Raw genomic sequence first — 16,702 nt, 5'->3', positions numbered from 1 at the left:
ACTGACTTCTCCCCTAGAACTAACTACCTTTCTTCCTTGACTTACAAGGTTTGAATTTGATAACACGCCTGGGTTTCCCTCCCGAGATGCCACTCGTGGGCAGGAAGGAACACCGCTCTTGGCTTGGCATCCTTCAGAACACCTTGCAACTTACGTCTCCTTTTAGAAAAGTTGTTGAATATCATTAGTGCTTTGCAGTAACTCGGAAGACTTGATGATTGTTTATGAGTAGTGAGGGCTAGTGAACGTGATGTGGGAATCACAAAGAGAGGGGAAAAACAGCCTTTCCACCTAGGATGACTCAGACTGGCAGCTAAGGCAATTAGGACATCTTCTGAGGTTTATTAAAATAAAAGTCCTCTGTAACCCCAGGCAAGATATTTAACTTCCTTGAGCCTCCCATGCCTCATCTGTCAAATATCTTACTTTCAAGGGCTTTTCTAAGGAAAAATAATTTTTTTTTAAACTCCCAAATCTGTTAAGATCTTTTGGGTCTCCTGCATGGCAGGCAGATTCTTTACTGTCTGAGCCACCAGGGAAGCCCTTAAATTTTATAGGAAAAGCCATTGCATCATAACCCACATATAAATGGGTTTGCAATGGTTAACTGGGAAAACTCCCAGCTCTGATGGTCAGAGGGAGCATCTGGAAATGAAGGCACGTCCCTCAGGTAGCATCCACCTGGGAGCCAGTTACTTCCTGTTAAGGACCCAATGTCTTATTTAACTCAACCTCACAGATTTGAAAATGGCCCCAGCAGCTCTAGCCGGTCACTGTGCAGTCTTCAGTGCACGAGAGATCTGTAAACATGTTTCAGGAGCAAATTAGTCACAGTAATAACCCGAGCAGTAAAATGAAGACTGTCGTTTAATAACTGAATGCACTGGGATGACCCAGAGGGATGGTATGGGGAGGGAGGAGGGAGGAGGATTCAGGATGGGGAACCCGTGTATGCCTGTGGCAGATTCATTTCTATATATGGCAGAACCAATCAATATTGTGAAGTTTAAAAATAAAATAAAATTTTAAAAAAAAGAAAGAAAGAAACAAGCGCTCTTCAGTTTTTGTGATGATACGAAAATATGGTGCATGTGGATCTATTAATAAAAGAAGCACCCATCCCAGCTAGGGATTAACACACTCCCTATGAGTCTAATTGGACCAGCCTGTACCCTCAGCAATATCAACTACAGGGTTGATAAAAGAAAAAAACAAAAAACAAAAAACCTCCTCATTGCAACACCCAGGTCCATCCTGTACCCTATTTACTGCTTGTTTAAATACTTACCATTAACTTGAGTCCATGTCATAGGTTTGGTTCAGGCATTTCCAAGTAACTCTTCTGTATTGTTTATAAAATACTGACTTAAGACCGGATTCCTTCAGGTGGCAAAGGGAATAGGGCTGATAAATCGAGTGTCCTCTGGACATAGAGAGGGTGGAGAAGAGGAATAATTAACATTTCCTGAACACTGGCAAGGGTTCAACCACTTTTAAAAAATTTATTTTTATTTTATGTTTTAAGTTTTCTTGAGTCAGCTGTGAGTATACATAGGGGAGGCAGGTTCAAGAGGGAGGGGACATATGCATACTTAGGGTACATTTTTTAGGGTATATATATATTTTAAGTTATTTATTTTTGGTTGCGCTGAGTGTCGGCTTTCTCTAGTTGCAGAGATCTGGGGTTACTTTTTAGTTGAGGTGTGCAGGTTTCTCATTGCACGGGCTTCTCTCGGTGCAGAGCATGGGCTCTAATGTGCGTGGGCTTCACCAGTTGGGGCTCCCGGGCTCCAGAGTACAGCACAGGCTCAGTAATCACGGTGCATAGGCTCAGTTGCCCCTTGGCTTGTGGGATCTTCCTGGACCAGGGATCAAACCAGAGTCCCTTGCCTTGCAAGGCAGATTCTTAACCACTGGACCACCAGGGAAGCCAGTACAACCACTTTTATGCACATTTTATATGAGGCAACTGGGCCTCAGAAACATGGTTACTGCCCTGAGTGAATGGGGTTCAGGAGTGCAGGTCCCAAGTGTTTAATTCCAGAACTCACATCCTTCACAGCCCATCCCTGCTGCCCTTGCAGGCTTCAGGGCCCAGAGTGAGCAGACAACAAATGGCGTTTAGTTATGGCCCGTGCTTCTCTTTCAGGAACAGATTTGGCAGCCAGGTAACTTCAGATCCACGTGCTTTCCCTGCAGCAAGGTCAGACTGCGAGGCTAGCAGATGAGGGGCAGGAGAAGGTGACCAGGGCCGTGGGGCTGGGGCAGCGCTGGAGCAGGTGGGAGCCCCAGGCCATGCGTGGCCAGGCTGCCCACCATCCTGACACCTTCACCCTTCCTGCTCCCACTGCCATCAGCTTCATGGCCTTCATGGGGGATGGAAGCCTACTTTCCACCCACTCACCATGAAAATGCCTAAGCCCTGTTCCTCGGAGCCCTCTGTCCTTCAGTGCTCTGTGGATCTCTCGGATGTGAGTTACTCCTCTGCTGTCATGAAATCCATTCAACATGCATTAGTTCAATGCCTAGCATGTGGAGGGGCCTGGGATTCAAGACAGATAAGAATGAGCTGCTGCCCTCTAAGGATTCCCTGTCTGGTGGGGGCCAGTGAAGTAGCTGCGGGAGGAAAGGAAGGTACACAGATGAGCACAGAGGCGGAGGTGAATAAGCGCCAGAAGGCTCCAGAGAGGGTGACATCGAGCTGCCTGCGAAAGGCGAGCTTCCCAGGGGCAGAAGGGGACACCACAGGTATCAGACAGCCCAGGCATGCGGGCGAGTGCGGGATGCTTTAGGAAAACCGGTTGGAGCCAGAAAATGATTTGACTTAATCTTGCAGATGATAGGCGCCTTGGAAGGTTTGTGAGCAGTGAAGAGATACAATCAGATTCATAGGAATTTTAAAAACCACCCACAAAATTGTGTGAAGACAGAAAGGGACTGGAGCCAGGGGACCAGTATTAGAAATACTTCTGTCACAGTACAGAAGGTGGTGGCAGTGACCTCAGCTTGCATAGTGGCACTTGGAAAGAAGGGCAGGGGACAGATGGCAGAAGCACTGGATGTGGTCTCGGAAGAGTGTGTGCACATGGCAATTTTCACCATTGTCCTGATTCACTGGAAAAACAGCTTTAGCACTAAAATATCACCCCAGGTAAATAACATCATTTCTCCATGTCCAGCTGTAAAATGGGCATAATTCCATGTACTGAACAAGATGTTATAAATGTTAAGGATAACAAGCACATCTCACTGCAAATAATGAATTGTCAATACATGTTAGTTATTATCACCATATGTAATTCCCCTCACTTGAAAATAAGGTTGATATTATATACCACCCTGCTCTCACAAGATAATTGAGCTAATATTCCACTGTAAGATAAAGCGCTTCATTTTTCTGGGGTAGATTTTATCCTTGTGAGATGTGGGCACGTAGATGTGTATATTTATCTCACTGTAGTGTCAAGACAAAAATAGATACTATCCTTCAACAGAAAGCTAGCGTAAGTGAAGCATGTTTATAAAGATTTATGTATGGAGCTACGTTAACTCTTGAGAACTGAGGTATTTATAGTCATTATTACACTTCATCCTGAGAACAAGGACAGATGAACATGTCAAAAGTGTTGACAATTATTGTGCTCTTCTAATTTGATTTCTTACATATTCTAATCATGTTCTTTTAATTAGTAACCACTCTCATTCCTTGGCTTTGCACAAAGTGGGACTGAACTCACTTCCTAATGCAAAACAGTTTGTAATTTTTATGTAAGATGATGTGCTATTAAGTAAAAAGAATGACAATTGTTTTTTCACTAAGGACTTAATAATGATAAAGAGAACTTAAGCACATCACCAAGCAAGTATCTCATTTATAGAGTCTCACAAAATCAGGGTGTTATCACTCTCAGATTCATCTGATTCAAAGTAAAGAGGACACTAAAACTGCCTACACTTTAATTTTGGGAATTTATCCAAGAATTTGACCAGCAAGGGTAAAGAGGAACAAAGATGGCACATTTCAAAAACTTTGAAGAATATAGCTGTGAGGATCTCATTAGGAATATACTTGAGAGCTTGTTCAGCTGTCCTGATAATAACACCGGGCAGCTTGCATTCAGCTCACTGGTGGGCACAGCCCTGGCTGCACCACGTGCTCCACACACATCATTTCATGGTACACGAATGACTGATCGCCTTGCATCACCAGGATTCTCTTCAGCACGATGCTTTATCATCACCTCCAGTGCTCCCAAACTTAACTTTACTGCTTCAGCAGGATTTCAGTTCCTGGGGATAAGGGCACTGTATATGAGGTTGGACAAATATTTATAGGGGAAAAAAAGGAAATGATGAAGTCTTGAGTAGTTAGTGGTGCCTAGTCTCCACGAGCCCATCTTGTAGAACAAGCAAGATGTTTTTGTTCCTGGAGACACGTGCTGAAGTATTAAGGGTAGAGTGTCTGGGTGTCTGCAATTCACTTTCAGTGGTTGAATGGAAAAAAAGTCATGCATGCTGACAGAGAGACAAGATAGACAGAGATAGATAAAATAGGAGGGGATTCAGCGAGGGAGAGAGAAACTGATAAAGATTGGAAAAAAAAGTGGCAGTGGGCAGACAATTGGTGAATCTTTTACCCAGAACTAAATCTAAAATAACAAAAAGGTATATGTGAAGAATTTTTTAAGATTTAGCAGTAGGAGAAGGCAATGGCATCCCACTCCAGTACTCTTGCCTGGAGAATCCCAGGGATGGAGGAGCCTAGTGGGCTGCCGTCTCTGGGGTCGCACAGAGTCAGACACGACTGAAGGGACTTAGCAGCAGCAGCAGCAGCAGCAGCAGAAGAGTAATAGAATTTGTCTGTGAATGCATTCAAAGTCCATAAATAAAACAAAGGTGACTCCTTCAAAGCAAATTTTTTCTTTTTATTATGATAGCTTCATTATGTTGACATCATTATGTTAACTATGGTTCCTATTTTTTTTTAATGATTAATAGACTTTATTGTTTAGCACAGTTTTAGACTCACATGATAATTGGGCAGATAGTTCATAGAGGGCTGTAGATAGATGGCCAGACATCCGTCACCCGCACCCCTCCCCAACCAACCCCCTCACATGATTTCTACTACTAATAATATCTTTTAGTATGGTTACAATGAATGAACCAATACTGATACATTTTTATTAATTAAAGTCTGTGGTTTACAGGATATTTCACTTTTGTGTTATACATTGGGTTCTACATTCTATGGACTTTTGACATATATATATAATGATGTGTCTACCACTATAGTATACAGAGCAGTCTCACTACCCTAAAAATTCCATGTTCTGCCTATACACCCCATCCTCCTCCTAATCCCTGGCAATGACTGACCTTTTTACTGTCTCCATAGTTTTGCCTTTCCTAGAATGTCATATAGTTGGAATTATACAGTATATAGCCTGGCTTTTCTCATTTAGCAATACTGTATATGTTTCAGATTTGTCTCCATCTTTTCATGGCTTGATAGCTCATTTCTTTTTTATCATTGAATAACATCCCATTGTCTGGATGTACCAGTTTGTTTAGCCATTAACCTACAGAAGGACATCTTGGTTGCTTCCAGTGTTTGGCGAATGTAAACAAACGCATGGATGCAGGTTCTCATGGGGACCTTTGTTTCAACTCGTCTAGGTAAATACCAAGGGGCTCACATGCTGGATCACGTGGTCAGATTCTGCTTAGCTTTGTGGAAAATTACCATGCTGCCTTCCAAGATGGCTGGACCATTCTGCATTCCCACCAGCAGGGGATGAGCGCTCCAGGTGCTCTGCATCCTTTCCAGGTTTGCTATTATTAGTTTTTTGGATTTTAGCCATTCTAGAAGGTATGCTGTAGTATTTCATTGTTTAACTTACAGGTCTCTGACATGTCATGAATATTGCCCTCTCTGTTTTGATGAGGAGTCTCTTCAGACCTTTTGCTCAGTTTTACACTGGGCTGTTTGTGTTCTTACTGAGACTTGAATGACTTTTTTTAAAAAGTGGGTCATCTCATGAATAAATAAAGAAGAGTGAGGGAAGAGACTGAGTAACCATGGCAGAAACTACGTTCGCCTTTTCCCTCACTATTAGAGCCCTAACACTGGTGCCGACAAGGTCCGGGGCTTGCATTACTTAGCATTTTAGGTTCTTTGGCATCTAGGGGTGGTCAGTGTGACACATGTCTGGCCAATCAGAAGCAGGCAGAAGGTGGTGGTTGGGACCTCCCAGAAAGATTGTTAAGGGGAAGATTCAGTTGGTAGTCATCTCTTTGCTCTTGCATCCTTTACCCATCCCCCTACCGTTTTCCAGAGTACGAGACAATGTCCAGAGGGGAGAAGGCACATGTGAGACGAAGACAGAGTCACGTGTCAAGGACAGCAGAGACTATGGGGAGAAGGAGGCTGACACCCACTGACACCCTGGAGCTGAGGCAGAAGCCCCAGGCTAACTCCAGACTTGCTACTATATGGTTAAGAAACACCCCCTCTCACCCCTCCTCACTCTTATACACTTGACTCAAGTTTCTGTTACAGGCAACCAATTGACTCCTGATTTGGCAACATTTTTCAAGCTCTGTTAAGTGTAAGGCATTAGCCCCTTAATGAAAATGCTCTGAGCAATTTTATCTGAAGGACTGGATCACAGAAGTACTATATTTGAAGAAAATTTTCTACATTATGGACACAGCACTAGGGTAGGCTTATATTTACTGGATGTTCCAGCACTGCTCTAGACATTATGCAGTGAGGAAACAGGAGTAGAAAGTAAGTGCCTTACCCTCATGGGATTTACCATCTAATTTGATATCAGACCAACTTCTAGGAGACAACTCTGCACACATAAGGATAGTACAATTAAGAGCTAATAGAAGGTGTAAATTAAGTGTAGCAGCACTTTATATACGGTGGTGGGGGGTGGTCAGTGAAGCCAGGAGGAGCAAGGCAAATATGATTAGCAGCCCTGAAAATACACTCTGGGTAATCTATGCCTTCATGTTTTTGAATTCTAAATCAATGACCTAAATATAGACATGGAAGTTACTCCCCTGGGTAAGAGAAGACAGAATGAAGAAAAAACATTTTCACTTGAATGCCAATTCAGCTTTGAATTGAGCAGAAATTTATCACTTGGGTATTAATACTTCAAATACAGAGCACTATGATAATTCACTAATATCCTGTTTACCTTATGAATGACCAGAATATTTCATGTTGCCATGATATGGAAACTAAATATATGTCACCTTAAATTGAGCTTCAAAAACCCTTCCTTTGGAAGTAATGTAGGTTAATAGATTACACATAAAGAGGGGTGCATGCTTTTTCTTCTGCATTTCCAGTGCTGCAAACATTGCTAAAATTGTTATCAACTATTATGTATTTTTCCTAGCATGTAGTTGCTGTTATCAGCAAGATGAGATGTGGATAGTTATCACATGTCTGTAAAGACAACCTAAGTTAGTTTTTCTAGAACTCCTTATTGGGATTTGAGCTTGGGATTTAGTGATCTTACTGGTAAATCAAAAGAATAAAGCTGTTGTTGTTCAGTCGCCAGGTAATGTCTGGCTCTTTGCAACCCCATGGGCTGTAGCACCCCAGGCTTCCCTGCTGCTGCTGCTGCTAAGTTGCTGCTAAGTCGTGTCCGACTCTGTGCGACCCCATAGACAGCAGCCCACCAGGCTCCTCTGTCCCTGGTATTCTCCAGGCAAGAATACTGGAGTGGGTCGCCATTTCCTTCTCCAATGCATGCATGCCAAGTTGCTTCAGTTGTATTTGATTCTGAGACTTCATGGACAGCAGCCCACCAGGCTCTTCCGTCCACAGGATTCTCCAGGCAAGAATACTGGAATGAGTTTCCATTTCCTTCTCCCAGACTTCCCTGTCCCCTACCATCTCCTGGATTTTGCCCAAGTTCATGTCCATTGCATTGGTGCTGCCATCCAACCATCTCATCCTCTGTCACCCTGTTCTCCTCCTGCCTTCAATCTTTCCCAGCATCAGGGTCTTTTCCAATGAGTCAGCTCTTTGCATCAGGTGGCCAAAGTATTGGAGCTTCAGCTTCAGCTGAAGTTCCCCTTAACAATGAGTATTCAGGGTTGATTTCTTTTAAAATTGACTGGTTTGATCTCTTTGCTGTCCAGGGATTCTCAAGAGTCTTCTCCAGCACCACAGTTCAAAAGCATCAATTTTTTGGCGCTCTGCCTTCTTTACAGTCCAGCTCTCACAACTGTATGTGACTACTGGAAAGACCATAGCCTTGACTACAGGGACCTTTGTCGGCAAAGTGATGTCTTTGCTTTTTAACACACTGTCTAGGTTTGTCATAGCTTTCCTGCCAAGCAGCAATTGTCTTCTAATTTCATGGCTGCAGTCACCATCCGCAGTGATTTTAGAGCCCAAGCAGAGGAAATATGTCACTGCTTCCACCTTTCCCCCTTTTATTTGCCATGAAATGATGGGGCCAAATGCCATGATCTTAGTTTTTTTAATATTTAGTTTTAAGCCTGCTTTTTCAGTCTCCTTCACCCTCATCAAGAGGTTCTTTAGTTCCTTTCGTTTTCTGCCATTAGAGTGGTATCATCCGCATATCTGAAATTGTTGTTGTCTCTCCTTGCAAGCTTGATTCCATCTTTTAACTCATCCAGCCCTACATTTCTCATGATGTGCTCTGCACAAGTTAAAAAAAACAGGGTGACAATAAACAGTCTATCATACTCCTTTCTGAGTCCTGAATCAGTCAGTTGTTCCATACAAGGTTTTAACTATTGCTTCTTGACCGGCATACAGGTTTCTCAGAAGGCAGCTAAGATGGTCTGATATTCCCATCTCTTTAAGAGTTTTCCACTGTTTGTTATGATCCACACATCCTTCAAGACCTGGGAGAACATAATTGGCTTTCTCTCTCTCTCTTTTTTTGTCTTCCTTTCCTCCCTTCTCCTCCCCCCTTCTTTTCTTTCCTTAAGTTTATCCCTAAGTCATCAAGTCCCACTGCCACGGGGCTTGGCTGAGTAGTTTCAGGCGTACCCTGCGTTTAATAGATACTGTGGATTCTCTCACATTTGGAAAGAGGGAGACTGGAGTTGGGGGAATAAGGGAAAACATCTGCAAAGGAAGATGAGAAGGCTCTGCAGGGAGGCCGGTAAAGGATTTGAGAAGGGCATAAGACCAACCGCGGGCACGGCTCTAATCCTCTCAGGGCGGCCAGCCCTCAACTCTGCAGCACGCAGGTAAATGCATCTCTGTCTGCAAGATCCCTCCAAGCCCGACAAGGTTCGGTTAGGGGAGGACACCCGAAGGGACTGCAGTGCGCCCATCATAAGTGGAAAGGATGCGCGGCCCCCACACTAAACTCTGCCCAAAGCGTCCTCACCTGTCCATCCCCCCGGGGGAGGGACTCTGGTCAGAGCCTCATCCCCAAGCTCTGGTCGGAGGACCAAGGCTGAGAGCCGCCTCCTCCGCAATGCCCCGCCCCTCGGCGCAGACACGCCGCGCTCCTGCCGCGCTCCCATTGGCCGAGGAGCCCGCCAATCCAAGAGCCGCGGCCGACGAGCGGGCCCTGGTTGGTGAAGCCGGCGCTGGGCCCCACCCCGCTCCGCCGGGCCCCCCACCGGGAGGGGGCGTGGCCGCGGCCGTGGCCGGGCCGGAGGCGGCGTCGCCGGCGCCTCTGCGCGCGGGGCGGTGCGGGGCGGTGCGGGAGGTGCGGGGCGGCAGCGGCGGGACCATGGAGCTGGGGGCGCGGACCGGTGAGTGCGCGCTGCGGCCGGCCAGCTCTCTGTCCCCGGCCTCGATCCCTGCCGGCTCCGGGCCGGGCGGAGGCGGGCCCCCGCAGCCCCGCGGCCAAGTGAACTTGCTGCATCGCCCGGGCGCCTGGGCGGTCGGCGGGGCCCAGTGCGGCCCGGCGCATCCTCCCCGCCGGCTTCCCGCGGTCGCTCCGCGGCCCTTGGCCCCCGTACGCGCCTCCCGGCCGCAGGGCTGGCGCCCGGGCCTCGGCCCGCGCCGCACACACGAGCGCGGGGCTGCCCGGCGCCCGGTAACCTCGCGTCCCTCCGGGCTGCGCGCGCCCTCACCGCACCTTGGCCCGGTCCCCGCGTGCCCGCCGCCCGGGGTCCGGCCCTCTCCGCTCGGCTCGGCCCTCCCCCGGTGCTGCGGGAACCCGAGGTCACGGTCCTGGCCTTGGCCTTCGGGCTGGGCTCCGGGAAGGGGTCGGCAGCCCGGGAGTGGCGCGCTGCGGGGCCGCGGGGCTGCGGGGTCGCTGGGCAGGGATGCGTCCTCCGGGGAGACTCTCCCCGCGGGGCCGGCGGGGCCCGGGGCTTCGGCACGGGGGGAAAGCCTTTGCCTCTCTCGGTGTGCCGGCTCACGGGCAATGGCGATTTCTTCTTGATTCAGTCTCTGCAAGGGAGAGTTCCCTGGTGGAGAGCAGAGTTCTTAATTATTAAGAAACTCAGCCGTGGGCTTAAGGGATGAATGGAACATCTCATTTCTTAGCTGCTATTGGGCGGAATAGGAATTCTTTCTCATTTGGGGGTGAATTTTAAATACTCAGTCACTACTAGCAATAATTACTAAGTTTTTAAAAGCTGACACTTTAAAAGGTCTGCTTTAGCTTTTGAAGCGCTTCAAATCAAGTGTTTCGTGGGGCAGGAGATACTTAAGAACTGGAATCCACATTTTTTTAAGGGGAGGAGCCAGCCATTAGAAATGTTTTGCATCTTTAAAAAAAATGAGGTTTGCCAAAAGTTTAAAATGTCTGCTTCTCTATCAAAATTAGGTTCAAAGTGTTATAATTGACTTACATTTCTTTTGCCTCTAGGGCAAATTCCGTTGAAGGTTGGTTGCTTCTTTTTGTATCTGCTTCACCCAACTTTCCTTTTCTAGCCGTGAAACAATGCGGAGATTCTTGAAAGCTAGTTCTTTTTATCTGCTTGAGAGGTTAAACAAAAGGAAGCTGGCCTGGTCTTTCCCATAGGCAGTTCTCATTGTGTGTCTGGGCTCCTTTCTAAGAACAGCCGCAGTCAGACTCATTTTTCTTCATTTTTGAAGACCTTAATTTATATTCATGAGAGTTGTGTCTTTTCAGACGTTTCGAGCTCACTAGGTTGGAAAGTTTGGTTGGCTTTATGTAGTTACCATCTGACCTGTAATCTCTGTTTTCTTACCACAGTGAAAAGCTTGTTCTAGAACTATCTACTTATAAAAAATTGTTCCTGCCCTTCTGGTTGCTGACCTGAAGTTGCATTATAGCATCGTTTTCTCTGTCTCAGATTTATTGACCAAATAGTCATTGATGTTCTACACCATTTTTACAAATTCTGAATGATGCTGCTGCTGCTAAGTCGCTTCAGTCGTGTCCGACTCTGTGCAACCCCAGAGACAGCAGCCCACTAGGCTCTGCTGTCTCTGGGATTCTCCAGGCAAGAACACTGGAGTGGGTTGCCATTTCCTTCTCCAATGCATGAAAGTGAAAAGTGAAAGTGAAGTCGCTCAGTCGTGTCTCACTCTTAGTGATCCCATGGACTGCAGCCTACCAAGCTCCTCTGTCCATGGGATTTTCCAGGCAAGAGTAATGGAGTGGGTTGCTGTTGCCTTCTCCGAAATTCTGAAAATAAAGGTGGAAAAACACACTTTGCTGAGCAGTCCTGCCAGCATTAGCGCATCCCTCCTCTTCCCAGTGTGTCCTTGTAGGTGGGCTTTACCCTTCTTCCTGTGGAGATCTGCATATGGCAAGAAACGTTTTGGTTATTGGAACATTTTGATTGAAACAGTTGCCTGTTTCAAGTGTTCAGAGTTATCTGAGCTCCTGGGCCATTGCTGATGGTCCTTCAGAGTGCCCAGAACTTTCTCTGAAGGATAGCTATTCGAGATTGTGTTTTCCAGGCATAGGTGACTGTCATTCCTTATATTTTCTTGGGAGCGCCTCCATATGGCTGGACAGACTGCAAATGCTCAACTTCTCTTTTCCATCCTTGTTTCTCAGCACATGGTTTTTCCAAATGCTCTTGGCATTTGGACCTTTGCATTCCTCTTCAGGGCTGGTTCTTTATCCCCAACTCATTTTAGGTAGGTAATACTGGAATATCCTAGACCAGCACTGCATAAATAATGCATATTGTATAATAAATTTAACATCACTCTAGAGATCAGTGGAGTAGAAAGCCTGCAGTCTCCTCTCCTCCTCTTACTGGCACCCTAGTCCTGTCCTGTTTCTCCATGGTCATGTGTGTCCTTGGAGAACGGGCAGTGGGGCAAGGCTGGAGGGAGGGGAGGTTGAGGAGTAGGACAGGGTTGTGTGTGTGTCAGGAGAGGGAGGGGACAGGGCCATGCAGGGTGTTGGTTGGTGGATGGCTCTGCTGTCCCTAGATACCAGATCAGGAAGTAGCAACCATTCCCTTGGGGAAGATGCTGACCTTGTCAAGTTCAAGGTGCCTGCAGGGCGCATCGGTCAGTGGCTGCACTGGGATCCTGATATTGAGAGGTGTCTGGACTAGGAGACACGCACTTGAGAGTTCTCAGCACTGGCTCCCAAACTACTTGCCACAGTGAACTCGCAGGGAGACTGTGGGGATTAAATTGTTGAAGGACCCTCAGCGGTGCAAACATCTGTCCGCCCTTAGCACCCAAGGACTGCTTCCACCAGAGTTTCTACCAAATTCCTTCTGATGATGTTGTCTTTGCAAAGCTGGGACTTCCCTGCTTGCTAGGAAAGGGCTTGGGGGAGAGGTATCCAATCCGACTGCAGGTGTGAGAAATTGTGAGCTGTTCCACACAGGCATGTGGGCTGTTCATGGTTTATTTAACAGTGAAGTAAAATACCCGTTTTCTCTCAATAGAAGTGCACTGTTTTCAAATGGAAGTGCTAGTAGATATTTGTTACTTGCATGTAGCTAAGGGTTTCATTATTCGCTGGGTATTTTCTGGTTGCAGTCAAGAGGGTGCAGTGAGCAGAGAAAGTTCTGGAACCTCTGCCTTTGTTAACAGCGGAGGCTGTGGAGTAGATCGGGTTATTCAGGAAGCATGTGTAGAGTGAGAAGAGAAGTGAGGAGAATGGACTCTGCGGGGTCCTCGTATTTAAAAGGCAGGCTGCCACGTCGAGACTGAAAGAATGGGAGTTGGGGACATGGGTGGTGTCTGGGAAACCATGATCCAGTGAAACATCGTTCAAGGGGGATGATAGCAGCCAGGTCATTATCACAGAGGTGATGGCAGTGGTGACACGGTGACGGGAATAGGAGCGAGGCAGCCGGTTTGTGAGGGGCTTCCTTGTAAGCGGGGGCCAGAAATGTGGTGCTGAAGGGTGATGGAGGAGGGTAGGCAAAGCGGGGCATTTTCTTCTTTTTTACTGGAGGGGTTTGAGCATATTAAAGGACCAAGGGGCAGAGGGTGCTAGACAGACATGCCGTTGGAGGATGGTTTCGAGGTTTCTGTTGGATTTAGCCCTAGGATGTAATTACTGATTTTGGCAGGAGGCATCTCAAGGGAGCCTTACTGCTGTGGATTGAGGGGTGATGGAGCTAAGGGGGTGAAGCCAGTCAGGGAAGGCTAGATTTTGAAGATGAGAGAAGGGCCTTCGCTTAGAGAGGAACCTTAGTCCAGAGTGAGTTTTGTGTTTTGTGACAAGCACAAAACGGGGACCGGCACTGAGTGAGAGGATTGTTATGAGATGAACTAAAATGGAGCTGTTGCAGTAGGTAGTCAAATCTTTGGATTGGGACTTCCGTGCTGGTCAGTGGCTAAGACTCCGTGCTCCCAGTGCAGGGCCTCAGGTTCAATCCCTGGTCAAGGAACTAGAACTCACATGCCGCAATTAAAGACTCCGCCTGCCACAACAGAGATCAAAGACCCTACATGCTGCAACTAAGACCCGACGCAGCCAAAATAAATAAATAAAAATAAACATAAAAAAAAAAACAACTTTGGATTGCACTGGAGCACAACTTTTAAGGTCCAATACTGTCAGAAGTTTCTCTTGCTAAAAGCAGTCTTCTTAAGATGCTGTTTTCCTCTTAAGGCACGCTTTTCCTGCAGCAGGTGGTTCTTCTAAGGGTGGGTATTTGTGTGCACAGCCTTGTCATTTTCCCGGGTCCTGGTGTCCTTGGAGGGTCACATTATCTGTGACGTCCACTCTCTGGCTGCCCCTTCCTGGCGGTGCTTTCTTGGCCACTGACCTCAAGGCCAGTCTTGTTTTTTTCCGATCAGAGCCCCTCCCCCTTAACTTAATAGATGTCCTTCAATTAGAATATTCTCCATACTCAGATTTCACTCTGGATCTTTGGAATCACCCTGATCTGTTTTTCCCCTGGACCATGCCTCCTGTCTCTGAGGTTAGCTCTTCTTCACCTCTGTTGACTTTTTATTTTTAAAAAAATTTTAAATATCCCAAACACCCCAGGGTATTTTCTCACTTTTTCAAGTCTGCTAGAGTCTCTGATGGAGAAGGCAATGGCACCCCACTCCAGTACTCTTGCCTGGAAAATCCCATGGACAGAGGAGCCTGATAGGCTGCAATCCATGGGGTCGCTAGGAATCGGACACGACTGAGCGACATCACTTTCACTTTCATGCATTGGAGAAGGAAATGGAACCCACTCCAGTGTTCTTGCCTGGAGAATCCCAGGGACAGGGGAGCCTGGTGGATTCCCTGGTGGATTCTTGCCTGTGCGACCCCAGAGACGGACACGACTGAAGTGACTTAGCAGCAGCAGCAGCAGTAGCAGCAGAGCCTCTGAGCCTTGACTCTGAGCTCAGCATCTGGGATCATTTCTCAAGACTTTACAAATGAGATTTTTTTCCCTCTTATGCCTGTTGTTGGGGTGCCCTCTGACCTTCCGGAACAACGGTCTTGAAATTGATGTAGAGATGTTTTCAGTTGTATTTACATATTCTTGAACTTTTTCAATGTTTTATTTATTTTAATTTCTTTCTTTTAGTTTTTGCTTTCTGGTTCTATTCAGAAGGTCCCCTCGTGTTTGGATGCCTACCATGTATCATGATAGTTACTGGTGGTGACAGGATTGATACAGCCAAACTCCTGTCCTCTAAAGCCAGAGAGGTGAGGCAGAGGGTTTAATTGTCTCATTCATCATCTATAAACTCCTGATGGGCAGGAACCGGACAGGTGGTGCCTGTCTTGGTAGATGTGTCTGGCTTTGTCAGATGACCTCAGGTAAAGACCACGATAGCGCATAGCCTTAGCTCAAAGGGGTAACACTCATTGTCTTCCACCAGCCAACTTGACCTTTGATCTCTGAGTACTTCTGACAGTGTTGGACCTTAAAAGTTGTGTTCCAGTACAATCCAAAGTTTTTTATTTTTTTTAATATTTATTTGTATTATTTTGGCTGTCCCGGGTCTTCGTTGCAGCATGTAGGGTCTTTGATATTTGTTGCGGCAGGTGGAGTCTTTAGTTGTGGCATGTGGGACCTAGTTCCCTGACCAGGGCTTGAACCTCGGCCCGCTGCATTGGGAGCACGGAGTCCTTGCCACTGGACCACCACGGGAGTCCCAATCCAAAGACTTTATTATCTACGGCAACAGTTCCATTTTAGTTCATCTCCTACCATCCTCTCCCTGAGTGCCGGTCCCCGTTTTGTGTTTGTCAACAGTTCAGTGAAATTCTGTTGGCAGTGTAAAGGTATGGATGTGATTGACTGTGAACCAGAGCCCATGTGGCCATATTTTATCCACTAAATGAATGAAATAGTGTATGCCTTGCACATAGAAGAGCCTCAAAAAATATATTTTCATTGACTGAATGTCATCAGTTTTGATTCATGACTTAAGCAGAACACTACCCCTACTGTGTAATTTTAAAAACTTGATTGGAGTCATTTTGTCCTGCTAGCATCACACTTATTTTCTTTCAGCGTCTCAAAATAGTATATGACACCTTGTTTTTTGGTTTTCACCTGTTCCTTTATGTAGTGCTGGGTTAGGGAATTACCTGGGCAGATTTCCACTTTGGCCTGACATTGTAACTCTTTCCTCAGGCTAGAATGAATGCTTCTGGAGAGGCTCAGGGATTTAAATTACTCCTTGTGGTGCCTGGAAGGAATAGTACCTAAACAGAGAGCCAAGCGTCCAGTCCAAAGTGGGGTGGCATTAACCAGAAAGTTGCAGGGAGAGAGACAAAGCAGCGTGTGCTCCTATTGGTCTCATCCTGTGAGTGGCTGTCCGTAGCCTGGAAAAGGGAGCCACAGAGTCACCTTCCATTTCTGCAAAGTAATATCTTTTTTTTTTTTTTTAATTTTATTTTATTTTTAAACTTTACATAATTGTATTAGTTTTGTCAAATATCAAAATGAATCCGCCACAGGTATACATGTGTTCCCCATCCTGAACCCTCCTCCCTCCCCATACCATCCCTCTGGGTCGTCCCAGTGCACTAGCCCCAAGCATCCAGTATCGTGCATCGAACCTGGACTGGCAACTCGTTTCATACATGATATTTTACATGTTTCAATGTCATTCTCCCAAATCTTCCCACCCTCTCCCTCTTCCACAGGGTCCATAAGACTGTTCTATACATCAGTGTCTCTTTTGCTGTCTCGTACACAGGGTTATTGTTACCATCTTTCTAAATTCCATATATATGCGTTAGTATACTGTATTGGTGTTTTTCTTTCTGGCTTACTTCACTCTGTATAATAGGCTCCAGTTTCATCCACCTCATTAGAACTG

General features: G+C 46.3%; 1 protein-coding gene across 4 annotated transcripts in view; it reads left to right on the top strand.

Moving 5' to 3' along the window:
- The first annotated feature begins 5,684 nt into the window (after positions 1–5,684).
- Positions 5,685–16,702, top strand: part of WASF3 (WASP family member 3) — an 80,507-nt gene continuing 69,489 nt past the window's right edge. Inside the window, exon 1 of one of the 4 annotated variants that reach the window (XM_061434915.1) lies at positions 5,685–5,830. The gene's annotated coding sequence lies outside the window, so the exon portion shown is untranslated. Of the gene's footprint in view, positions 5,831–9,660; positions 9,772–16,702 lie in introns of those variants that run through there. The other 3 variants (XM_061434914.1, XM_061434918.1, XM_061434916.1) reach the window with 3 other exon arrangements.

The sequence above is a fragment of the Bos javanicus genome, chromosome 12, assembly GCF_032452875.1.
Source record: "Bos javanicus breed banteng chromosome 12, ARS-OSU_banteng_1.0, whole genome shotgun sequence".
In the NCBI taxonomy this organism is placed as follows: Eukaryota; Metazoa; Chordata; class Mammalia; order Artiodactyla; family Bovidae; genus Bos; species Bos javanicus.
This window is presented reverse-complemented; position numbering and strand designations above follow the sequence as displayed.